The 26317-nt window shown below is 47.6% G+C and overlaps 1 protein-coding gene and 2 non-coding genes across 7 annotated transcripts in view; 1 reads left to right on the top strand and 2 right to left on the bottom strand.

Moving 5' to 3' along the window:
- The window catches only part of HDAC9 (histone deacetylase 9), a 468252-nt gene that overhangs the window by 363194 nt on the left and 78741 nt on the right, over window positions 1-26317 (bottom strand). The gene's annotated exons all lie outside the window — the stretch shown is intronic.
- Window positions 6048-6174, bottom strand: LOC146005919 (U4atac minor spliceosomal RNA). The gene has a single exon (XR_014444077.1). It is a non-coding gene; the product is annotated as a U4atac minor spliceosomal RNA (small nuclear RNA).
- On the top strand, window positions 17358-17484 carry LOC146005920 (U4atac minor spliceosomal RNA). Its single transcript, XR_014444078.1, has one exon. It is a non-coding gene; the product is annotated as a U4atac minor spliceosomal RNA (small nuclear RNA).

Raw genomic sequence — 26317 nt, forward strand, 5'->3', positions numbered from 1 at the left:
GACACTCGAATGTGTGTAAGGATACCTCCTAACTGTACCAATATTTGAGGGACAGTTATGGTTTTTCTGACTGTCCTGCTATCACACCTGTGGGCCGCAGCAGTGTCCCGTGGTGGAGGGGGGGAGTTGGGCATCCCCCGTCACTCGCTGCTCTGCTTAGACAGAAAAGACAGAGGGACAAGGGGCATGGCCAGCAGCTCACAGAGTGCTGGCCATACTCCCATAGAGATGCCAGCGTGAGCGTCATCCCTGCACAGCCATGCACCTTTTTTGTCACTGGCGTGATTGCACCGGGCAGGGAACCCAAATTCACCGGCGAGAATGTAGTGGAAAGCATGAGACTAATGCTGGCAAGTGAACTGTGCAGTGTTATCTTCTTCTAAATAGGTTGTGGGATTTCCTTCACTGCGAGAAGCACTGACTGACCCTAATAGCATTTTGGGGTCACATGCATGGGACCTGGCATGGGAGTTACTGATAACAACAGCATAATAATAATAATAATAATAATAATAATAATAATAATAATAATAATAATAATAATACTACCTTGAATAATAATATCTTGAATGTTGAACAGAATGGACACGATTTAATTACTTAATTTGGCAGGAATAGGACATACTGTAAAGTACCAACAACAGTCCTATAAAACAACGTGCCAGCTCCCCTGGACCCGATGCTTGGAGCACTACTTGGTGTTCACACATTGTTACGCTGACAGAGGTGTTATTCATGTTTTAATCACTTCAAAACAAGCGCCTCTTGGGTCCCGTAAACGCTACAACATTTATCATTGAACAAATAAAAAACATTACAGCCTGGCATAAAAACGTTACAGCAGGTCCTGAGTCACAAAACACCATGTGCTTTTATTGGCTATCACAGCCTTCAGTGCAAACACAGTGTGAAAACACGTGTTCAATAAAAAGTATATATACCAGTATACAATGATAAGAATTGGAACATGTGCACATTACTGAGGAGAAGGACAAAACATTGGACGATATTTACAAACAGTTTCTAAAGTAATGGCATACAAAGGGGCAGGGGCATTTAATAGAGGAGGAGGCCTGTGTGCAGCCTCCTCCGTTCGGGCCTCCTCTTCTCTGTCATCAACCGTGATGTGCTGCAATATAGAGTCTGAGCACTAGAGGGCTCACACAGCATGCACATGTGCAGAACATGCAGAAAAATGTGACGCCCCTTTTGTTTTCGTTGATTTTTGCAGCCCTGCTGCCATCATCGAGGGACTCCAAAGGGTAAAGTAGTAAAAAATGGGTGCAGCATTTGCAATGTCAGCTCGTGTGCCCTGCACACACGGCAACATAATAAATACACCACTGCAAAGGAGTCAATCCAATTAAGTGTGATTCTGCCGATGTGTTTGTTTCATGAAACTTGAAGACTTTGTACGAACGCACAAATCAGAGACACGTCAGATCCAAATAGAAATGCCGAATTGCAGTACTCATGGTGAGGGAGTGCAAATTTTCTATAAAATGCGATCTGGGAGGGGCCTAAAAAAGTGAAAACTTCCTTAGCAGAACCATATAGATGTCTATTGGTGCACATAAAGAAAGTACTGGATATAAGGTGGTGAATGACTGATTTGTGCATATATATTTTTTAAATGTAAATCCTGTACAAATTTCAATTCTTTACAAAGGAATTAAACAGTTAATTTTGACAAGTAATGTTATAAACAATACCAAAAACAATTCTATTTTCTTGGAATAAATAATGTATTTACATTTAGGGTGCATAATCTAATTAAAAAGATGATTTAGTGGTTATTTGAGGCCATTATTAAAAAAAAAAAATGGAGCCTCCGCCATCTATACCGCTGGCACGCCAGAGAGACCTGACTTGGCGCTCCGTTCGCCTAGACGGGGACACGCGAGCGTTTCACATGTGAGCGTGTCCATTGCCGTGAATGGGGCCCGCGAGTGTCTCACACACTCGCTCCACATTCTTGGCGCAACTCTGCAAAAGAAGCGGTATAGATGTAGGTGGCTCCATCTGTAATTGGCTTATTAGTCATTAGGGGGGTTGGTAAGGGATTCTGAAGTAACAATATTTTTACCTTAAAATTAGGATTTTCCTGACCTTTTTAAACTTAGCCACCTCCAACCTTGCAGGCAGTAATACATAGAAAAAAAGTGGATACCCCTTTCACACAGAAAACCAAATTACCGGATGAAGCAGTTCTATCCGGTAATTTTCTGTTCAACATGGGTCTTTTTTTTTTTCGTTTGAAAGGGTCAACCTGGGTCTCCGAATAAATAAACGTTTTAATCGGCAAACTACCGGGTTGAAATTTTTAACCCGGAAAATATGTATATCTGAAAGGCGTATTAGTAACTGATTCTCCTTTATTTCCTAAGACTCCAGTAAGGAACATTTATTAGACAAAAGTCCTGAATTAATTTGCATAATTGTTTAATGACCTTCCTTACACCAGTTAAGTCATTTAATGGGTCATATTAGACAACATCAAAACTGTCAGCAATAGCAAAACATGCTTATGCATCCATTTTTTTTATATTTAGTTATGCTACTAAATATATATATATATATATTTTAAATTAATGAAAATATTGTAAAAAATATGCCTAAGGGTGTTCTCCTCAACTCAGGGAGTGCTTGATAACAGCTTGATAACATCACGCCGCACACAGCTGGGTTGCTGGGGGCAAGGCAGTGGAGTGGCTGATTCAGTGATCAGCAGCGTCTCATCCCGGGACGGTTGAGAAAGTGGTGGCATTTTTTTAGGAAGTTCTCCCCCCAAAAACTCACCCAGTGGGGAGTGCTACCTAAAAAAAACCCCACCACTGAAGGGGTTAAAGCACATGCAATTCGGAGTGGGTTCCTATCCAAACTCTGAATTATTTTATAGGGACAATCATTTACAAGGCAAAACCATGCTTGTAAATGAGGATTCAGTACTGAATCCCGGCGGTCGGGATCCCGGCGTTTAGAATCCTGATGCCGAAATGCCGACAAGGGGGGGACGTCGATCGCCCCCCCTTGCGGGCTCGCTGCGCTTGCCACGCAGCGGACCCGGTGCCTCGCTACGCTCGGCACACTAATTTATTCTCCCTCCAGGGGTGTCGTGGACACCCACGAAGGGAGAATGTGTCGGGATTTCGCCGGGATTTTAACTGCATCCCGTAAATGATTGCTGCTTTAAGAAACGTCCAAATTCACTCAGGAACCCGGACCTCCTGCCAGCTCAGGCGTCACTACTGTACATCCAGATCATCGCCTGAACTGTAACATTTCTTTATTTATCTCTATGGGGGGCATATTTATTAAGCTCGGTGAAGTGATAAAGTGTCTGGTTTTTAATCACCGGCCAATCAGCTCCTACCTGTGAAGTTACAGGCTTATTTTGAAAAATGACAGGTGGGAGCTGATTGGCCGGTGATACAAACCAGACACTTTATCTCTTCACCGAGCTTAATAAATCTGCCCCTGGGATTTTACATTTTAATAAAGGTTGCCCCAAGTTTTCAGGTCACCTTCTGTCAGTCAGTAGCTTTACCAGAGAACATTGGTTCTGTTATACTGTATGTTTCGATTCAACCATTGGAAATGCTGGTGGAGTTTTCAAAGATTCCTTTTCCTCTCAGGCTACTGACGCTTATTGTGTTATATAATTATATTAGGGGGTGTTTCAAATTCACTTTTATGTAACATGAGAAAAACAGCAAAAGACTGATATAAAACCTGTTTGATAAGTGTTAACACAGTATCATACTGTATGCATTTCTCACCAATTTCACAGGTAGGAGCTTTTCTTGTGATTAAATCAGTACATTATATATTTATATTCTCATATGCTAAGCAAACGAGGCATTAAACACCTTCATCCATAAAGATTATAGCCACAACCTGTATATCAATACCCAACCTTTACATTAAGGCTGCGGCTACATAGCGGCGGAACCCACAGCACTGCACACAGGCTCCTATGTAACTGGCCACACATTAGCGGTGCAGCCGCAGCTGTCGGGTCCTACTGCAGCATGCAGGGCCAGGCGGCAGGATGACCACATTTCAGTGTGAACACATACATTTCAACATGAAATGCGGTTGTTATTGACTGGATTCTGTTCTGCAGGATCTAGTCACACCACTGTTTGTGGCCACACACAGCCTCCTCGCGGCGCATCGAGTCCGGCTGAACAGGACCCGCTGCACCGCCATGTGTGGCTGCAGTCTTAAGCCCCGTACACACGGGGGAGATATATTGCTCAGTTTCTCCTTTTCATCAGCGACCAGAGATGGTCGCTGCTGAAAACGAAACTGCCAGGGGAGCCCGGCAGTGGTAATCAGCTGGTCGCAGGAGCATGTTCCTGCGACCAGCGATCACTACAGGGGTAAAAACGGGAACGGGTGCACACTCCCATTGCGGGCAATATGGTTGCTTAGCGACCATATTTCCCACGATATTGTACAAAACCGCCCCCGTGTGTACGCACCTTTAGAGTAGGGGAATACTAGCAGCTACCTCTAGCAGACATAGACATTCAAATTCCGAAAGCCTTTTTCAATGACAACTTTTGTTGCAAATAGAAGTGTGTATATATATATATATATATATATATCTCAAGAAGATGGGAGGGGGGGGATTGGGGTGCGCTACCTAATATAGAAACTGTACCTCCCAATATAACATAATAAAATCAATATCAATAATATTAATGATGAGAAAAAACCCTTTCTCATCATTAATAAAATGACTATTTATCCTGAAATGGACTGGGCCTAATCATTGTGAACATCTTCAAACACAAGGATACGAATTTCAGAAATGTATTTTTGATTTTATTATGTTATATTGGGAGGTACAGTTTCTATATTAGGTAGCACACCCCAATCCCCCCCCCCATCTTCTTGATTACTATACTGTTCCTCACTAACAGGAGGAATTTTGGTGGTGCTGCACATACAACTAAGTGCAATTCAGAGTCAAACCCCTTTCTTTATATATATATATATATATATATATATATATATATATATAAATATATATATATATATGTTATATTATATTCCATTTTTATTTTCTTCAGAAATATTGTCAAACAGAAATAAGAATTCACTGTTCCCATTCCCTATGTCCATAGCCCCCCACTGTCAAATAATCTCCAAACAGCCCCAGTGGAAATGGAAAATATTCCCAGCAGTATCACCCCACCACCACCCTAGTGCTAACAGATCCCAGTGACATAGCCCCCATCCCCAGTTTTATTCATTTGTAAAATGTTAATATACTGTATAACCCCCGCCCACCAACCAAATAGTTTATATTTTATTTGCAGGGTATAAGCCCCCTACTTCCCCAATGCCAATATATGCACATTACCCCATCCTGCTATGTCATAGCTCCGCCCCCTCACTTTATTGCAGTCCTAGAACCATACATCACTGTCAGTGGGCTGTATCAGAGGAAGGATGTGTATTCTGCACAGATACAGATTACATTTCCTAATTGTCACTTATACCTACACCATGCTGGGTGCAAAAGTTCTGCCAGAAACACATGCCGCATAATAGCACTGAAGTCTGAGAACATGCCCACAAAACGCGCAAGTAACCACCCAGTTAACACTCAGCCAGGCCCAGTGACAGAGAGGTCAAAGGGGACAGCTGCGACTCACCTGCCAGTCTTAGGGGGCCCCAGAGCATGGCTGCGGCGGCAGTGATGTTTTACTCAATATTGTGCTCAGCTCGGTTGTCTGTTCTGTGCCCCTGAGCACCAGACTAATTGTAATGGAATTAGTTTAAAAGTCATTTGAAAATACCTTGAATATTCAGACAAATGATTAAAATAAAACCATGCAATGCTATCTAAAAAAAACAAATACATTTAAAAAAAAGTTTTAAACATTGTTTATCTGACACTAAAGATACAGTATAACAATAACAGACTTTCTGCTATAAATACAACAACAATATTTGGTTTGTTATATACAGAAACACATTATATGACCCATGGATTCCAAATTTCTCTGTTTTTTAACTCTTATAGAAATTTTGGTTCCAAAAATTGCACCTAGCCAGTGTTTGCACACTAGTGATGCTCTGTGTTGTTCAGTGGTGATAGCAGTACTGACCTCATTAGCCATTCATTGGTCAATAGCTCAACCCCAAGAAAAGGATGGTTAACAATGATAGTCAGAGGCCAGAGCTGCACAAAACACTCCCCTCTTTTCAGTTAGAGAGACAGTTAGAGCGCAACTATTGCACAATCCCCAGAATGCTTTGCTGGGAATACACAAATAATTTGCATACTAAGTGCTGCTTTGATTATGACAAACTAACTTTGAAAGATTCAATTTTATTGATAGTCACTAATGAATGATTAAAGGGTATATATTATTTATTACACACCCAGTGGTGGGAATATTGTGGGTTTAAGGAATGTGGGCCTGATTTAGTTAATGCCACTACATGTGCAAATTTGTGTGCCACGGCTGTGCTAATAATAAGCAAATGTCTCAGCAGCCGTGATTTGTATTGTGACGCTCACAAGGATGGGACACTCATGCCTTTGAGCTGGCAATCCCGGAAGTCAGAGGCTATGCTCTTCGGAAAGTAGCACCTGTCATCCTCCGCCCCATTTCCCTTCACGGTAAAGCCAGGCCTCATCAAGATCCTTGGTGTCTGGTTTGGGGGAGATGGAGCGGCCCTGAAGTGCTGGGATGAAAGACTTGCGACAATGCGTCAGAAATTGGGATTGTGGAGTCTCAGAGACCTTACCTGGCCGCGATCTGCAAGGCCATCACACGGGCCGTTTTCCACTTCATCTGGGGCTCCAAAATGGACAGAGTGAAGCGGATTGTTATGTACAAAGATCCCCTCAAAGGTAGCAAAGGCATTCCAGACATTCCAACTATGCTGAGAGCCTTCTTTGCATGTAACTGTATCCGCAGAACTTTGATTGACAATTGTGCCGGCTCTGCGGGAACTCCATGTCCCGCTTCTTCCTCCTACCCTTGTGGAGGACCCTTAAATGGGACAAGTTGGACAGCTCCATCCCTTACAACTGAACTACTCCATGGTTCTACCTGGACGTGTCCAAGTTTGTGAGGGAGCACCAACTGAAGGGATTGAAACCCGACTTGTGGAAACCTAAAACTGTCCACAAGTTCATCAGAGCCAAAGACGTCATGGATCCGATTTCAGGGCTCCCTTCAGCAACTGCCAAGTTTGTCTGGGAGTATGTGGCCTCCAAAAGGCTTACAAATAGACACAAGGACATTTCATGGATGGCCATCCAGGGGGGCTTGCCTCACCGGTCATTCATGCACTCCCGAAACTTGTGTAGGTATATACATTGTCCCTGGTGCTTTGTGCATGAAGAAACCTCCATGCACATCTTCTGGGACTGCACCTACGCACAGTTGTTGTTGGATGCCCTAGAGACTGAATTCAAGGACTCCGTGCCCAGGATCTGTCTTTCATACCTTTCAGTACTGTATGGACTTTTCCCAGGCACCCACACATATGGGGCGACCCAGGAAGCCTGGCGCCTTATAAACTGTGTTAAGGACGCTTTGTGGTTTGCCAGAAATCGTCTCATATTGAGGAGGGAGAGAATGTCCGTTCAGGACAGTCGCAGGCTGGTTCACAGCCTGCTCAGAGACTATTCCATCCGGGATAGCCCTGAGGAAGAAGAGGACTAAACCCCTTTTCTTCTGGTCCTTTCCCCTTGTTTGGATTGTTTTATAAGACTTTGGGACCGTGGCCCCTTCCCCCCTCACTTCACAATGTTTTGTTGATGTCTTTCTATTTATTGCCCTCCCCTTATATGTGTCTGTCTGGTCAAATAATCACCCCCTATCCTCCACACCCATAGTCTTGTATACTGTTGTGTAAATGTTACCGTTAGAATGCATAGTGCATAGTATAGTCTATAGTGTGAGTTTATCTTGTGCTGTATTTAATAATATGTACTATACTGTTTGCATGTGTACTGTGTTTTGGCTGTGCTGCGACACGGTATATGTGTGATATTTGTTATCGTCTGTTTTTTGCATTCTTTATGTACAATAAACACCTGCTTTTTCAATCAAAAAAATCCCATTACATCCCACAAATGCCCCCAGCTGTCAATCACTTTGCAATCAATTCCTCACTGCAAATGACAATTGTAATGCAACTTGATGCATGCACTGTGCAATTCATACACACACATGGTACACAGGACGCTGATCCTTGACGCTGAGCTAGGGATGGCCATTGTTGCCTTTGCCATCGATGGCAAAAGTGCAACTGACCATTGATGTTTTTACATATCGATGGTCATCCATTGTCTTTGACTGATTGGCCTGCGGGCCAATCAGGATATGGGGGTGGGGCTTCATGGGTGTCCTGGGTGGAGCTATGCTCCATGTCCCAGGAAAAAGCAAAACAAAACTATTCCTTTAAGCTTGACATCGATGGTGGGAAACCATCTGGTTCTCTTCCATCGATGTCAAAACTATTCGACATCGGCCATAAACCATCAATGTTTTCTAATCATCGATGGTCGTTGGCCATCCATATGCTGAGCTGCACTTTGTACATCACTTAATCACAGGTGACAGGAGCCCTGTGAGCCCTGCTCAGGAAAGAAAGGAAAATGTGGAATTCCGTAATGAGGGATGTTTATAGTTCAGACTGGCTAAGATTCCCCTTAAGGCCCCCATACACTGGCCTGTGTGAGGCACAAGTTCCCCGACAACTCCCCGGGAGGGCTTCCATCCGATGTGGCACTTGATGGCAAATCGCCACTTTGACCATTTTACATATGATTTATTGCATGCAATTTATCGTATGTAAAAGGTCTCCCAGGGAGCTGCCGGGGGAGAACAAGGGAAATCAGATGCGATATAAGGTAGGTGCAAAAAAGCATCCGCGAGTTTGAAAAAACTCAGGAGCCCGAGGTGTGCTCCCCACCACCAGTGCTGTGCCTAAACACGTGCAAAGGAGGCCGTGCGATCGAATGGGTCTGTCTCCTAGGAGACAGGGCCCAGTTTTTTCCCTAACCCCTCTCAACCATAAGGCCGAAGAGGGGAAAATAGGGAACGGTGGGTCCTCTTCGCCGAAGCTTAGAGAGACCCTCATTCCTCAACCCCCGGAAGGGTTAGGACGGTGGGTCCTCCGCACCCGAAGGTTTGGAGAGACCCTCTGTAGACTTCCCTCCGCCTTGCGGCTCGGGGTCGTCCTCGGGGGGCACGAAGCTCTCCCCAAAAGGCGAGAGCTTCGGCACATTGGGGAAATGGAAGGCCCGACCACACTACCCAAAAAAACGTGACAAAACTACAAAAAACAAGGAACGTGAAAAGTGACAAACATGAGAGGGGGAAGAGAAATAAATAATAAAGGACCCTAGCCAGAAGGCCAGGATGGGGGTGTGAGAAATTGTCCGCGATTTTTGATTGAAAAAGCAGGTCTTTATTGTACATAAAGAATGCAAAAAACAGACGATAACAAATATCACACATATACCGTGTCGCAGCACAGCCAAAACACAGTACACATGCAGACAGTATAGTACATATTATAAAATACAGTACAAGATAAACTCACACTATAGACTATACTATGCACTATGCATTCTAACGGTAACATTTACACAACAGTATACAAGACTATGGGTGTGGAGGGTAGGGGGTGGGGGAGGAGGAATCACATGCCCGAAGCTTTATTGACCAGACAGACATATATAAGGGGAGGGCAATAAATAGAAATACATCAACAAAACAACAGACATTGTGAAGTGAGGGGGAAGGGGCCACGGTCCCAAAGTCTTATAAAACAGTCCAAACAAGGGGAAAGGACCAGAAGAAAAGGGGTTTAGTCCTCTTCTTCCTCAGGGCTATCCCGAATGGAATAGTCTCTGAGCAGGCTGTGAACCAGCCTGCGGCAGTCCTGAACGGACATTCTCTCCCTCCTCAGTATGAGTCGATTTCTTGCAAACCACAAAGCGTCCTTAACACAGTTTATAAGGCGCCAGGCTTCCTGGGTTGCCCCATATGTGTGGGTGCCCGGGAATAGTCCATACAGTACCGAAAGGTATGAAAGACAGCTCCTGGGCACGGAGTCCTTGAATTCAGTCTCTAGGGCATCCAACAACAACTGTGCGTAGGTGCAGTCCCAGAAGATGTGCATGGAGGTTTCTTCATGCACAAAGCACCAGGGACAATGTCTATACCTACACAAGTTTCGGGAGTGCATGAATGAACGGTGAGGCAAGCCGCCCTGAATGGCCATCCATGACAAGTCTTTGTGTCTATTTGTGAGCCTTTTGGAGGCCACATACTCCCAGACAAACTTGGCAGTTGCTGAAGGGAGCCCTGAAATCGGTTCCATGTTGTCTTTTGCTCTGATGAGCTTGTGGACAGTTTTAGGTTTCCACAAGTCGGGTTTCAATCCCTCCAGTTGGTGCTCCCTCACAAACTTGGACACATCCAGGTAGAACCATGGAGTAGTCCAGTTGTAAGGGATGGAGCTGTCCCACTTGTCCCATTTAAGGGTCCTCCACATTGGTAGGAGGAAGAAGCGGGACATGGAGTTCCCCGCAGAGCCGGTACAATTGTCAATCAAAGTTCTGCGGATACAGTTACATGCAAAGAAGGCTCTCAGCATAGTTGGAATGTCTGGAATGCCTTTGCCACCTTTGAGGGGATCTTTGTACATAACAATCCGCTTGACTCTGTCCATTTTGGAGCCCCAGATGAAGTGGAAAACAGCCCGTGTGATGGCCTTGCAGATCGCCGCCAGAGGTGGCCAGGCCTGGGCGGTGTACTGAAGAACAGGAAGAATCTCATTCCGCAGCACAAATGTTTTCCCTTCGATGGTAAGGTCTCTGAGACTCCACAATCCCAGTTTCTGACGCATTGTCGCAAGTCTTTCATCCCAGCACTTCAGGGCCGCTCCATCTCCTCCGAACCAGACACCAAGGATCTTGATGAGGTCTGGCTTTACCGTGAAGGGAAATGGGGCGGAGGATGACAGGTGCCACTTTCCGAAGAGCATAGCCTCTGACTTCCCAAGGTTAACCTTTGCTCCTGAAGCACGGCCGAAGTCCTCGCAGGTCTGGACGAGAGCTGTCACTGATCTCTGGTCTGCGCAGAACACAGTGACGTCATCCATGTACAGCGAACACTTGGCCTCTGGGTGGTCTGGACCCGGTGCGGTGATCCCTCTGATCTCTTGATTTTGCCTGATGGATACAGCGAAGAGCTCTATAACACAAACAAAAAGAAGAGGTGAAAGAGGGCATGCCTTGTCTGACCCCAGACAGAACTGAGAAGGGGTCAGTCTTCCAGCCGTTCACCAACACCGAGCTGTAAATGTCAAGGTACATCAGGTTAACATAAGAACAGAACAGCTCACCGAGACCAAATTTACGCAGTACCTTGCCCATCAGCTCATGGGAGACACGGTCAAAGGCCTTTTCCTGATCAAGACTGATCAGGGCTGTGCACACATTACGGTCTTTCACGTAATGGACCGTGTCTCTGAGGAGGGCAAGGCTGTCTGCAATTCTGCGGCCGGGAATGGCGCAGGTTTGGTCTGGATGAACGATCTGCCCAATGACAGCCTTCAGCCGGTTGGCCAGTACCTTGGCGAGGATTTTGTAGTCCACGTTCAGAAGAGAGATGGGACGCCAGTTTTTCAGGTCACATCTCTCCCCCTTACGCTTATACAAGATCGTGATCATTCCTTCCCTCAGCGAAGAAGGCATTTTGCCCTCCACCACCATCTCCTCGTACAGCTCAAGCAGGTCCGGGCCAATGAGATCCCACAGCGCAACATAAAGCTCTGCTGGGAGACCATCACTGCCCGGAGTCCTGCCCTGCCTAAAGGATTTAGCGGCAGAGAGCACCTCCTCCAACGCCAAGGGAGCGTCCATGGCTGATTTACCTGCAGGATCAATAGTGTTAGTGATACCTGACAGGAACCTATCCGCCTCATCTGTGTCTGTAGTCTTAGGGGAGTAGAGGTCGCTGTAGTAGTCGCGAACGACCTTCATCACGCCCTCCTTCCCCTGTCTGGGGATGCCATTCTCATCACGCAGTTCTGTCAGGGGCGTGTGGCCAGAGTGGAGTTTCCTGAAAAAGAAGGAAGAACACGTCTCACCCTTCTCCAGATTCTCCACCTTGGAACGGAAGACGATGCGTCTGGATTCCTCCTCAAAGTGCCTTTTCAGGCTCTTTTTGGTCTCGTCCAGGTCGTCCTTCACGTCCCAGCCGCACCGCTGGAGGTCCACCAGGGACTGGAGCTCACGCTGCAGTTTTCTGAGGTTCCTCTTACGGTCGCATGCCTGGATACGCCCTTTAGCCTGAAAGAAACTGCGGATGTTAGATTTGGCATATTCCCACCAATCAGACATACAGTCAAAGTAACATTTGTCATTCTTCCATGTGATGTAGGCATCCTTAGGCTCAGCCAGTACTTCCTCCCTTTCCAGTAAGGCACAGTTCAACTTCCAGGAGCCTGGGCCAGATGGAAAACCATGGCCCAGAACCCCTTGGAAGAGAATGGCCCTGTGGTCAGAGAAGAAGCAGGGAACCATAGAATGCCTAACCTGCTGCACTGCCCGGGATGTGAACACAAAGTCAATGCGGGAACGCACGGAGCCATCGGGGCGGCTCCACGTGAAATTCACTGAGCCAGCCCCCATGGAGCCCACAGCGTCCCGCAGTGATGCTTCGGCCACCATTTCCCTGAGCAGGTTGGACGTGATGTCCAGCTTCGCAGAGTTGCAGGTGCTTCGACCATCCCCTTCAATCGGGCAGTTGAAGTCCCCGGCCATCACTACAGCCCTGGTAGTGGCGAGCTGGGTCCGCAGGGTCTGGAATAATTCCAAACGCTCATTCTTAAAGGGTGAAGCATACACGCAGATTAGCCTGATAGGCTCACCTGCCCAGGACCCATCTACGACGAGTAATCTCCCGCAGACAAACTCCTGAACAGAATCTAACGTGAAGAGGCTGCCCCTAATAAGAATGGCTACCCCTGCAGACTTACACTCACCTCCACCGGACCAGTAGGACGGACCATGGGACCACTGCCGGGCCAGGTGCCTGTAGGACCTGGAGAAAGGGAGAGAGCATTCCTGCAACATATACACATCACATTTCTGAATGTCAAGAAAGGAAAAAATAGTTTGACGTCTGTTCTTGTCCTTAATGCTCCTTACATTAATGGTAAAAAGATTAAAAGCTACCATTTGTTAAGAGAAAAAGGTTACTGTGGCGATACGTATACTTTACCACTCCCATCGGGAGGTGCTTCCTCTGGGTCGGCCACCGGATCTCCCTGCTGGGGTGTCTCGATGTTGTTAAGCAGTTGGTCGATGTTGTTGAGGCTGTCAAGCTCAGGCACCCCACTCTCCTCGAAGACCTCTGCATATGCCTCCATCTCCTCCTCGAGGGTGAGGGAGTCCTGGTCTGGCTCGACCGATTCGACTGCCGCTTTCTTGGAAGATTCTGGGTCAGCAGCTGGGCTGTCTAACTCCTTCCTCTTCCTTCTCGGCTGTACATTTCCTGCAGGGGCAAGTGGTGGGAACTCTTCCTCGGAGAGGAGAGGGACAGGGAGGGGGCGAGAGGGGGTGGTGGGAGGAAGGGTGGGTTGGATCACAGGTCGGGAGGGTGAGGGAGGGGGTGTGGTGCGAACAGCCGGGGTGGGGGTTGCTGTCACAGTGGGAGGGAGGGGAGGAGGGTTAGGGATGGTGGGGGGAGGGGAAGGTTTCTCACCGCCTTGCTTCTGCTGGATCTGCTTTCTCTGTGCAGGCTTGGGTGGTACCTTGGCAGGGGCTACCACACCCGATACTGCTGCGGCGTAGGATCTCACTCTGTCGGGACAGTCCCGGTAGACGTGCTCCACTTTGCCGCACAGGTGGCAGGTCATCTTCGTGGGGCAATCCTTTGTCTCATGACCAGCCATGTGACAATGTTTGCAGGCCGGGACCTTGCAGTCCTTCGCCATGTGATCCTTCCCGCTGCACTTCCTGCAGTTGCGCGGCTGGTCAGAGTAATGGAGAAGTCCTGCTGTTCCCCCCAGGGAGAAGCACTGTGGAAGGTGCTTTACTCCTTCTGGGCACGAGGTGTCCTTGTGCAGCCGGACGATCACTGCCCACTTCGTGGACCAGAATCCATCATCGGTCATGATCCTTGTGGGGTTCCTCACGACCGTGCAGAATCGGCCCAGAAATGTGGCAATGTCTCCGGCTGGCGTGTGAGGGCTGCGCATTGAAACCGTCACCCGCCTCTCCTCCCTTTGGATAGGGCAGTTGCCCACAAAGCTAGAGAGAGGGGATTCAGGTCTCGCCGCTTTCACTGCCTCCCAGTACCTCTTACAGATGGCAATGGAGGTGAAGGTGACGTAGAAGATCCCCTTCAGGTAATTCTGAATGCTGAGTGTTTCAGCCCTCGTGAATCCCTGGTCGAGAACCATCTTCTTGCCGAAGGTGTCGATCGACATGTCCGGCACCTGTCCATCCGACTCCTTAAACTTCAACACCACGGTCTGCCTCATCCAGGGCTCCAGGGCTGGGAGGCCTTTGGAATGGTCCTGGTCGGGCACCGTTGGTGGTGTCGTAGAAGGGGCAGTGGAGCAGGGGCCAGCCGAGACGGTCGGACCTTCGGCCGGTGACTTACCCTTCTTCCCGGGCTTCTTCCTCCCAGCGAGGGTGGCCGGAGTGGAGGCTGAGGCCGGCACCAGGGCTGGAGCAGCTGTGGCCATCCTTCCGGTTTCTCGGGGCAGCTGAAGTCGGGGCAAAGGGTCTTCTCCGGCGTCGAAAGGAGGAGATGAAGGGGTCGCTTCAGAGGGCAGAGCAACACAAGTCTAACCCTCCAAGGAGGCTAGAGAGCGATGCACGGCTTCAGAGGGCAGAGCAAAGCAAGTCTAACCCTCCATGGAGGCTGGGGAGCGTTGCAGAGCTTCGGAGGGCAGAGCGGAAAGTCTGACCCTTGGCGGTGGCTCCGGAGCGGTGGAGGCTTCAGAGGGCAGAGCAGAAAAGTCTGACCCTCCTAGGCAGCTCGGGAGTGCTGCAAGGCTTCGAGAGGGCAAAGCAAACAAGTCTGCCTCTCCCAGGTGGCTAGGGTGCGTTGATCTCCTCTTCAGGCGAAATCCTCCTCTCCTCGCAGTCGAAATTGACAGTGAGAAATTGTCCGCGATGTGAACCTGACAGCTGCCAACATGATTAATCTTATGTACAGCACATTTAATCTCACAATCTGATCAGATGCATACCTCCCAACTGTCACGATTACAGCGGGACAGTCCCGATTTTCGGGTCCTGTCCCACCCGCGGCAGGCATTGTCCCGCTGCGGGGGTGGCAGTTGGGAGACCCCCCAATCTAGTAGAATAGACGCTGTGTGCATGCGCACAGCATCTATTCTCGTATGAAAATGAGGTTACGGCTAATTAGCATAAGCCACACCTCATTTGCATACGCCCTGCCCCCTTTTCGGACGCTAGTGTCCCTTTTTCATCAGGACAGAAGTTGGGAGGTATGCAGATGCGTACAGGTCAAGGTATTGGATCGAATGGGATGTCATACACTTGTGATTTTGGCAGATTTTACCCTATTTCTCTGCCCGATCCTTCGGAATTGGGTGAAATCTGCCAAAATCTCAGCAGTGCATGGGCACCTTAAGTAATAATGGTGGACAGTGTTCTCATCAGTATTATTTGCATGAAGCTGGGGATATAATATATAATTAGCATAAAGTTATAAATCTGACAACCCTGGGTGTACACACTGGCGGCCACTCTGCATTCGACACAGAATGACTCTAGGTCGACAGTCATAAGGTCGACCACTATTGGTCGACAGCGTCTAAAGGTTGACACTCAAAAGGTTCAACATGGTCCAAAGGTCGACAGGGTTTAAAGGTTGACAGACAATAGGTCAACAGCCAAAAGGTCGACATGCATTTCTTACAAAATTTTGAGCCGACAGGCGGTATTTCATGCCCTACCATCCACTAGGTCGTGGAGGGAGAATGGTACTTATATGTTAGTTGGGCGCCCACTATAGTTAGTACGCTCATACCCCCACTATCCATGTCGGCGTGGAATTGATTCTATATAGTGTGGCGAGCGCAGCGATCCCTGCGCGGGGACGCGGAAAACTTAGCAAATAGCTTAGTGGGCGCCCAACTAACATATAAGTACCGGGAGAAGAAAATAGCGTGCCGAGCGCAGCAAGGCACTGAGCCTGAAGCATGGCGCAGCGAGCCATGTGGCAGTGTCCATGTCGACCTATGTCAACATAGATACCCTAAAAAACAATAAAAACTCAAAGTCGACCTTTTGACCATGTCGACCCTTTTGATGTCAACCTTTTGACCCTGTCAACCTTTGAACCCTGTTGACCTTGTGACTGTCGACCATATGATTTTAGACCTAGAGACTGTAGATGTTTTATACCATAACCCACAAAATCAGGATAAAACATTTTAAATGGCAATTAGGCATAAGGATTCGGGAAAGGGGAATCTTGTTGCGTACACAATGAGCGATTTTCGCGGGGGTGATAGACTTTCCAGGACGCTATGGAAAGCCATCCACCGGCCCGTACACACTGGGCTGTTTTGAGTTGAAGGCAGCGGACAAACACCACATGTGAGCTGTTTTAATCTCAGAATCGCCCAGAGTGTATGTATCGGCTATTAGCCTTTATACTATAAATATCCGTCCTTATGTGAGCACACAGCAGGGGCATCAGGCAAGCTAGTGTGGGTATTGCTACTGTAGGGTCATAGCACCTGGGATTAAGTGATGTACACTGGGCAGATCAGCGTCCTGCATACCGCGTGTGTGTCTGACTTGCACAGTGCATGCATCAAGTTGCATTACCATTGCCAATCACAGTGAGGATTTGATCGCAAAGTGATTGACAGCTGGGGGTGTTTGTGTGAGGGGAATGGGAATGGCAGCTCAGATGCATGTGCGTCCCATCCTTGCAAGCGTCGCAATACAAATCGCGGCACCCTATATTTGCATATTTTCGCACAGGTGTGGCAATACATACATGTGTAAATCAGGCCCACATTCCCACTACTGGGTGTGTAATAAATAATATATACTCTTTAATCATTAATTAGTGGCTATTATTATTGTTACTATTATTATTATTATTATTAATAATAATAATAATAATAAAATGTAATCTTTCAAAGTTAGAGTTTGTCATCATCAAAGCAGCACTTAGTATGCAAATTATTTGTGTATTCCCAGCAAAGCATTCTGGGTATGGTGCAATAGTTGAGCTCTATTGTCCAGTCTCTCTAACTGAAAAGAGGGGAGTGTTTTGTGCAGCTCTGGCCTCTGGCTATCATTGTTAACCATCCTTTTCTTGGGGTTGAGCTATTGACCAATGAATGGCTAATGAGGTCAGTACTGCTATCACCACTGAACAACACAGAGCATCACTAGTGTGCAGACACTGGCTAGGTGCAATTTTTGGAACCAAAATTTCTATAAGAGTTAAAAAAAAAAACAACAGAGAATTTCTGAATCAATGGTTGATAGAATGTGTTTATGTATATAACAAACCAAATATTGTTGTACTAGGTGATTCATCGCGCCCTACGGGCGCTCTTCACACCGTCGTAAGGGGCTGCGCCCCCTTAATTTGTGAATGTTTGTATATGAGAAATATGGTTAGAATTCTATGAAAGATGCCCTGTATTGCAACTTAGGTGTCCGCGAATCGCGGGAGGGGGGGTCGCGGAGGGTGCCGCGAATTGCAGGAGGGGGGGTCATGGGGGGTGCCGCGAATTGCAGGAGGAGGGGTTGTGGGGGGGTGGATGCTGCGAATCGCGGGAGGGGAGGGATTGCAGAGAATCGCGGGAGGGGGGTCGCGGGGTGGGTTGCCGCAAATCGCGGGAGGGGGGTTACGGGGGCGGGGGTTGCGGCGAATCATGGTAGGGGGGGTCGCGGGGGATGTGCCGTGAATCACGGGAGGGGGGGTCACGGGGTGGGGTGCCGAGAATCGCGGGGGGGTGTGTGTGTGCCATGAATCGCGGGAGTGGGGGTTGCGGGGGGGTGGGGGGGTGTGACGCGAATCGCCACAAGAAAAAATCAACACAGAAAGGTCAACACATGTAAATGTTGATATAAGTGTGGCACTTCATTGGTGTCCATGTCCACACATGAGAATGAATATGAAAATATTCAAAAAATGAAAAAAAAAAACTTCAAAAACTCATGTCAACCTTTTTCATTGTCGACCATAGCCATGTCAGTGTTTTCCATGTGCAATTTAATTCTGGAGCTGCCGCGAATCACGGGGGGTGCCGCGAATTGCGGGAGGGGGGGGTCGCAGGGTTGGGTGCCGCGAATCGCGGGAGAGCGGGGTTCACAGGGGTTCCGGTGGGGGGGTTGCCGCGAATTGCGGGAGGTGGGGGGTCACGGGGGGTGCCGCGAATCGCGGGAGGGGGGTTTGCGGGGGGGTGTGACGCGAATCGCCACAAGAAAAACTCAACACAGAAAGGTCAACACATGTAAATGTTGACATAACTGTGCCACTTCATTGGTGTCCATGTTGACACATGACAATGAATATGAAAACATTCAAAAAATGAAATAAATCTTCAAAAACTCATGTCAACCTTTTTCTTTGTCGACCATAGCCGTGCCAGTGTTTTGCAAGTGCCATTTAATCCTGGGGCTGCCGCGAATCGCGGGGGGTGCCGCGATTTGCGGGAGGGGGGGGGGTTGCGGGGGGTGGGTGCCACGAATCGCGGGAGGGGGGGTCGCGGAGGGTGCCGCGAATTGCAGGAGGGGGGGTCATGGGGGGTGCCGCGAATTGCAGGAGGAGGGGTTGTGGGGGGGTGGATGCTGCGAATCGCGGGAGGGGAGGGATTGCAGAGAATCGCGGGAGGGGGGTCGCGGGGTGGGTTGCCGCAAATCGCGGGAGGGGGGTTACGGGGGCGGGGGTTGCGGCGAATCATGGTAGGGGGGGTCGCGGGGGATGTGCCGTGAATCACGGGAGGGGGGGTCACGGGGTGGGGTGCCGAGAATCGCGGGGGGGTGTGTGTGTGCCATGAATCGCGGGAGTGGGGGTTGCGGGGGGGTGGGGGGGTGTGACGCGAATCGCCACAAGAAAAAATCAACACAGAAAGGTCAACACATGTAAATGTTGATATAAGTGTGGCACTTCATTGGTGTCCATGTCCACACATGAGAATGAATATGAAAATATTCAAAAAATGAAAAAAAAAAACTTCAAAAACTCATGTCAACCTTTTTCATTGTCGACCATAGCCATGTCAGTGTTTTCCATGTGCAATTTAATTCTGGAGCTGCCGCGAATCACGGGGGGTGCCGCGAATTGCGGGAGGGGGGGGTCGCAGGGTTGGGTGCCGCGAATCGCGGGAGAGCGGGGTTCACAGGGGTTCCGGTGGGGGGGTTGCCGCGAATTGCGGGAGGTGGGGGGTCACGGGGGGTGCCGCGAATCGCGGGAGGGGGGTTTGCGGGGGGGTGTGACGCGAATCGCCACAAGAAAAACTCAACACAGAAAGGTCAACACATGTAAATGTTGACATAACTGTGCCACTTCATTGGTGTCCATGTTGACACATGACAATGAATATGAAAACATTCAAAAAATGAAATAAATCTTCAAAAACTCATGTCAACCTTTTTCTTTGTCGACCATAGCCGTGCCAGTGTTTTGCAAGTGCCATTTAATCCTGGGGCTGCCGCGAATCGCGGGGGGTGCCGCGATTTGCGGGAGGGGGGGGGGTTGCGGGGGGTGGGTGCCACGAATCGCGGGAGAGCGGGGTTCATGGGGGTTCCGGTGGGGGGTTGCCGCGAATTGCGGGAGGGGGGGGGGTCGCGGGGGGGTGCCGGAGGGGGGGTTGCGGGGGGTGTGACGCGAATCACCACAAGAAAAAAATCAACACAGAAAGGTCAACACATGTAAATGTTGACATAAGTGTGGCACTTCATTGGTGTCCATGTCGACACATGAGAATGAATATGAAAATATTCAAAAAATGACAAAAAAAATTCAAAAACTCATGTCAACCTTTTTCATTGTCGACCATAGCCATGTCAGTGTTTTCCATGTGCAATTTAATTCTGGAGCTGCCGCGAATCACGGGGGGGTGCCGCGAATTGCGGGAGGGGGGTCGCGGGGGTGGGTGCCGCGAATCGCGGGAGGGCGGGGTTCACAGGGGTTCCGGTAGGGGGTTGCCGCGAATTGCGGGAGGTGGGGGGTCACGGGGGGTGCCGCGAATCGCGGGAGGGGGGGTTGCGGGGGGTGTGACGCGAATCGCCACAAGAAAAAAATCAACACAGAAAGGTCAACACATGTAAATGTTGACATAAGTGTGCCACTTCATTGGTGTCCATGTCGACACATGACAATGAATATGAAAAAATTAAAAAAATTTAAAATAAATCTTCAAAAACTCATGTCAACCTTTTTCATTGTCGACCATAGCCATGTCAGTGTTTTGCATGTGCCATTTAATCCTGGGGCTGCTGCGAATTGCGGGGGGGGGGTGCCGCGAATCGCGGGAGGGGGGTCACAGGGGGGGTGCCGCCAATCGTGCAAGGGGGGGTCGCGGCGGGGTCCTTTTTGCTGCGAATCGCGGGAGGGAGGTCGCGGGGGGTGTTTTTTCCGCGAATCGGGGGGGGGGGTCACGGGGGAGGGTTTGCCGCGATTCGCGGGAGGGGGGGGTCGCGGGGTGGTGGTTATGCCGCGACTTGCGGGAGGGGTCGTGGGGGGGTTCTTTTTGCAGCGAATCGTGGGAGGGGGGGTCGCGGGGGTGTTTTTGCTGCGAATCGCGGTAGGGGGGGTCGCGGGGGAGCGGGTATTTTTGCCGCAAATCGCGGGAGGGGGGGTGCGCGGGGGGGGGGGGTTTGCCGCAAATCGCGGGAGGGGGGCGCTCACCTGGTGGCTGTGGAGTAGCAGTGCTGGGCAACATGGGAAGGCAGTGGGTGTCTGGCACTGTCTGTGGGCTCACTGGGCTGGTTCTCTGTCACATACCTCCCAACATGACCCTCTCCAGGAGGGACACAATGCTCTGTTTCTAGACTTCCCCTTAATGTATGATTGCCATCACCTGTTTTAAACAGGTTAATTTCTCAGAAAGGTGTTCAGCACAGATGAAGGCAATCACACATTAAGAGGAAAGTCCAGGAACAGAGCGTTATAGACACAGACACCCACTTTGAGTGACAGATGTAGCCAAATATATAGGAGATTTATAGCAATACATCTGTTATTATTTATTTCTCTTCCCCTTTCACATTTCGTCACTTTTCACGTTTTTTGTCACATTTATTTGGATAGTGTGGTCGACCCTTACGGGCCTTCCATTTCCCCAATGTGCCGAAGCTCTCATCCTTTTGGGGAGAGCTTTAGTCCCCTCGAGGACGACCCCGAGCCGCAAGGCGGAGGGAAGTCTAATGCGGGTCTCTCCAAACCTTCGGGTGCGGAGGACCCACCGTCCTAACCCTTCCGGGGTTGAGGAAAGAGGGTCTCTCTTAACTTCGGTGAAGAGGACCCACCGATCCCTATTTTCCCCTCTTCGGCCTTATGGTTGAGAGGGGTTGGGGGAAACACGGGGCCCTTCTCCTTCGGGAGAAAGCCCACTCGATCGCACGACCCCCTATGCACATGTTTAGGCACAGCACTGGTGGTAGGGAGCACACCTCGGGATCCTGAGTTTTTTCAAACTCATGGCTAATGAGGTCAGTACTTCTATCACCACTGAACAACACAGAGCATCACTAGTGTGCAAACACTGGCTAGGTGCAATTTTTGGATCCAAAATTTTTATATGAGTTAAAAGACAGAAAAATCTCAGGTGTTTGTGTATATATATAATAGGGGAATCGGTACATAAGACCAGACTTAGGTCTACAGTCATTAGGTTGACCCCGGAAGGTTGACTGGACGCAAGGTCGACAGGGTTAAAGGTCGACATGACTTAGGGTTCACATGGGCCAAGGTTGACATGGGTTTAGGTCGACAGTCATTAGGTCGACATGAGTTTTTCACTGTTTTTTTACCCGAATGTCGACACAGTCGACATGGACACAGTTGGAGTTGAACCGCAGCCCCTCGCACGGTGCCTTGCTATGCTCGGCACACTATTTTATTCTCCCACCACGCCCTAGTGGATGGTAGGGCATGAAATACCACCTTTCGGCACATGTCGGCTCAAAAAACAGTGAAAAACTCAGGTCGACCTATTGACTGTCGACCTAAACCCGTGTCGACCTTGGTCCATGTCGACCTTGACCCATGTCAACCTTGACCCATGTCAACCTTTAACCCTGTCGACCTTGGGGCCAGTCGACCTTCCGGGGTCGACATAATGACTATCGACCTAAGTGTGGTCTGACAGATGACCGTTTCCCATATTAGGAATGGGACATCGAAAGAAAACATCAGTTAAATGATGTTTTTCAACATTGGTTACAAAACAAAACATAATTTAGATCTAAACATTGGTACTCTAAAACCAATGTTAACTGATTTCTATATATTTTCTAATAAACTGTCTACGTAAGCTAGTGGTCAGGGAACTCGGTCCTCATTACCCCACACAGTGCATGTTTTGCTGGTAACCCAGCAGGTGCACAGGTGTACTAATTACTCACAGACACATTTTATAAGGTCCGCAGGTGGAGTTAATTATTTCTGTGAGGAGACCAGCCAAACATGCACTGAGTGGGGTAATGAGGACCGAGTTCCCTGACCACTGACTTAAGCATATAATACACTAATAAGCTTATGAAATGATAAATAATCCTCCTATTGAGTTTATCTTGTTGGAGGCTTTTACAACTAACACACAGATTGGATATATGATTCATGTTTTGAGGGAAATAAAACAAATTTACGGAGGGGAAAAAAATTAAGCATTACCTAGCAGAACTTTATTGCAACAATCACAGCAGCTCACAATCTGCTATTTTTAAATATTTTTAAAAGGTACTTCCTCATCTTTGGGGCCAACACTTATGCCAGTTACGTTAGCTACTACATAAATCGCGATTGTCCCCTCACGATTGCTCACCACACTTTGGGCTTGGTGGCTCGCTAGGGTTACCACCTAGTCCCATTAATTCCGGACACATGTTAATTACACAGGTTCTGTGGCAGTTTAAAATCAGGTGAAGTGGAGTCTTGAAGTCAGCCAGCCACAGAACCTGTGTAATTAACATGTGTCCGGAATTAAAGGGACTAGGTGGTAACCCTATGGCTCGCTCTGCTTCTCTCACCACAACATTACTAAAGGTAACAGAGGATGGCGTGGACCCCGAAAATAACCCTCGCAGCTCGCCGTAAGTTCTGTAGCGTAAGCGGTGGCCACAAAGATGAGGAAATAACATTATTAACTTGATTTATAACCGTAACAACAGGCTAATAACTTAAGTTGAACATAGAAAATAACAAAAAACTGTACATACAGTGCAACATAGAACATACTGTACATTGAAAAAATGTACAGTATGTTCTATGTTGCACCGTATGTGTGTTACTGTTTTGTATCTGTTTTTAAGTTGTTAATGAATAAAAAAACAAGGAGTGAGCTGGCTGCCAAAAGCAGTGACAGCACCAAACTGATACACAAAAGAAAAAAACATTGGAAAATTTTGAAAAACATCGGGGGAGAAATCTAGCGATGTTGAGGAAATATTGGATCCTCAACAATGCAGGGTTAAACATCGAACATTGGAACCATAAATCCGATGTTACCGATGAAACATCATATGATTACCCACCCCTAGTATATATAACAAATTTAATTTTGTGTTAAGATTTTAAAAAGCTGTTGGGTTAATGTTATAGTTGAAAGTGTCTGATAAACAATGCTTACCTGTCATTTTTTTTTTTAAATGTATACAGTATATGTTTTTTTTTTGTTTGTTTTTTTAACAAAGAATTACATACTTTTGTTTTGATCCTTTGTATGAATGTTTGAAGTGTTTTCAATAGACTTTTTAAACTGCACCCATTTTGGTAATACCTATCCTCCCGAGTCCGACGGCAGGAGTGCTGGTAAAAAGGTGCAGCGATATCTGAGCCGCACTCTATTGCTCAGACTCTACACAACAACGTTTGCACATGTGCAGTAGGATCTGTGCAGTAGAGAACTCAGACCCAAATGCTCCCAGCACCAAGGGTGACCAACTCATCTTTTTAATCCGGGACACATATTAATTACACAGGTTCTGTGGCAGTTTAAAACCAGGTGAAATGGAATCTTGAGGTGTGGCAGTTTAAAACCAGGTGAAAGCCGGCCACAGAACCTGTGTAATTAATATGTGTCCCAGATTAAAGGGATGAGTTGGTCACCCTACCAGCACCGCTCCATGCAGAGAGGCGGGGGCCCGGCCGAGGAGGCTGCAAAAGATCGACACCTAAAGGTCGACATGAAAAAAGGGAAATACATGAAAAGGTCGACATGAATTTAATAAAAATATTATATAATATTTCTTGGACTTTTTCATACTTTACCGTCCATGTGGACTACAACTGAGAACGGTAAAGTGTACCACGTGGTTGCCTACCTGACCCTTTCCTTCAGGGAGTACATGCTCTGTTCCTGGACTTCCCTGGTAATGTAGGATTGCCATCACCTGTGGTGAAACCCCTTTCTTATCAATTACCCAGCTCCCCACAGGTGATGGCAATCCTACATTACCAGGGAAGTCCAGGAACAGAGCATTTTCTCCCTCATGGAGAGGGTCAGGTAGACAACCATGGTGTACCAAGCAAAGCGAGGCAAAAGGCCCGAACCACAGTAAGTATACATGTTTCACTTATTGGGGGTCCATGTCATCAGGTGTCGACATAGACACCAAAATGTATAAAAACCTTATGTTATGTATCTACCTTTTCTATGTCAAATTTTTGACCCTTTCGACCTATTGCACGTTGTCTATATAATTATCCACACCCGTTCCAGGAGCCTGCCTCGTTATTGTGTACACACTAGACTTTCTTTTAGAAGATATAGTTTAGAATCGCTCTTATGAGCGATATCTTGTAAATTCTCATCTAGTATGGGGCCCAATGTGTGTATGGGGCCCAATGAGGTGAACTGTGGCTTCACAAGGTCCCCCCTCAAGAAACAAATTGGTTGGGGACAGTTGAAACTGTTATGACAGTATACTATAAAGCCATTACAGAAAAAACGCTTATTAATGTGGTGTTTGCAGTGTCACAGCGAGACAAAAACAACCTCAAAGATTTTTTCCTGCTGAAGCAAGTAGTTCCCAACCCAGCAATCTGCTTTGCCGGGTACAGCACAGCTGATGCAGCTCTGCAAGGAGAAACTAGCTGTGCGCTTTGTTTTCACAGAGGCACCACAGAAGCTGATGAATCAGGAATGCAAATTAAAATATCCTATTTTGCTCCGTCATCTCTACCCTGTGTACTAATGCCAGACCTTACATTCTATTTGCCAAGTAATGATAAATGATTATATTCTAAATGTATGCTGGCAGAATCCTGTTCTAATATTCTCTGCTTTGACAAAGAGTCCGTGCTGAAGCGAGCTTTATAAATACAGTAATTGCCAGATCACCAATCGTAATATAACAGAGCACCGGGCACAGACTGACAGCAATTATTCATCTTTATATGCTTTATTTGTTCTTACTTATAATATATGTTGGAAGACAACAATAAAAATAAGCATTAATTTTAGTGTTCATTCTAGCACCCGCCATATTTGAAAACCCATGCAGTTCCTCTTCTCTGCCTGGGGTGTCGCTGTCTGCTGTAGTGCTTATAGCACAGTGTGGTCTGTATATCAGCAATGATATGCAAACCAAACCTGTGCTAGAAACACCACAGCAGACAGCGACACCCCAGGCAGGGAAGAGGAACTGCATGGGTTTTCGAATATGGCGGGTGCTAGAATGAACACTATTAATACCAGCTCACCTGGTTGCCTGTCATAGGGGGTGTCCAATTAGCTGCAGTTCTTTTTCAGCCAATAAAAATGGATCGATGGTCATTATCTGCCTATACAATTATAGACTGTTTGTATGGCCCTATTTCCGGGGTGATAACACATGGGATACGGGATATTATCTATTTATTAACAGTTTCTTATATAGCGCAGCTAATCAAACAATTACCAAATCAAGCAATTAATGAACGACTGCCCATGGTTCACATTGCGCATGCGAATTCTCCGGTTAGCTATCCATGCTGAATTAGGCACATAGGGGGTTATTCAGACCTGCTTTCTAGGCTGCACACGCCCCCTCCACTGATCGATTCCCCACGCTAAGATGCGGGCAGATGAGTATGCTAACATATCT

Source organism: Crinia signifera, chromosome 5, assembly GCF_055691185.1.
Source record: "Crinia signifera chromosome 5, ASM5569118v1, whole genome shotgun sequence".
Classification (NCBI taxonomy): domain Eukaryota; kingdom Metazoa; phylum Chordata; class Amphibia; order Anura; family Myobatrachidae; genus Crinia; species Crinia signifera.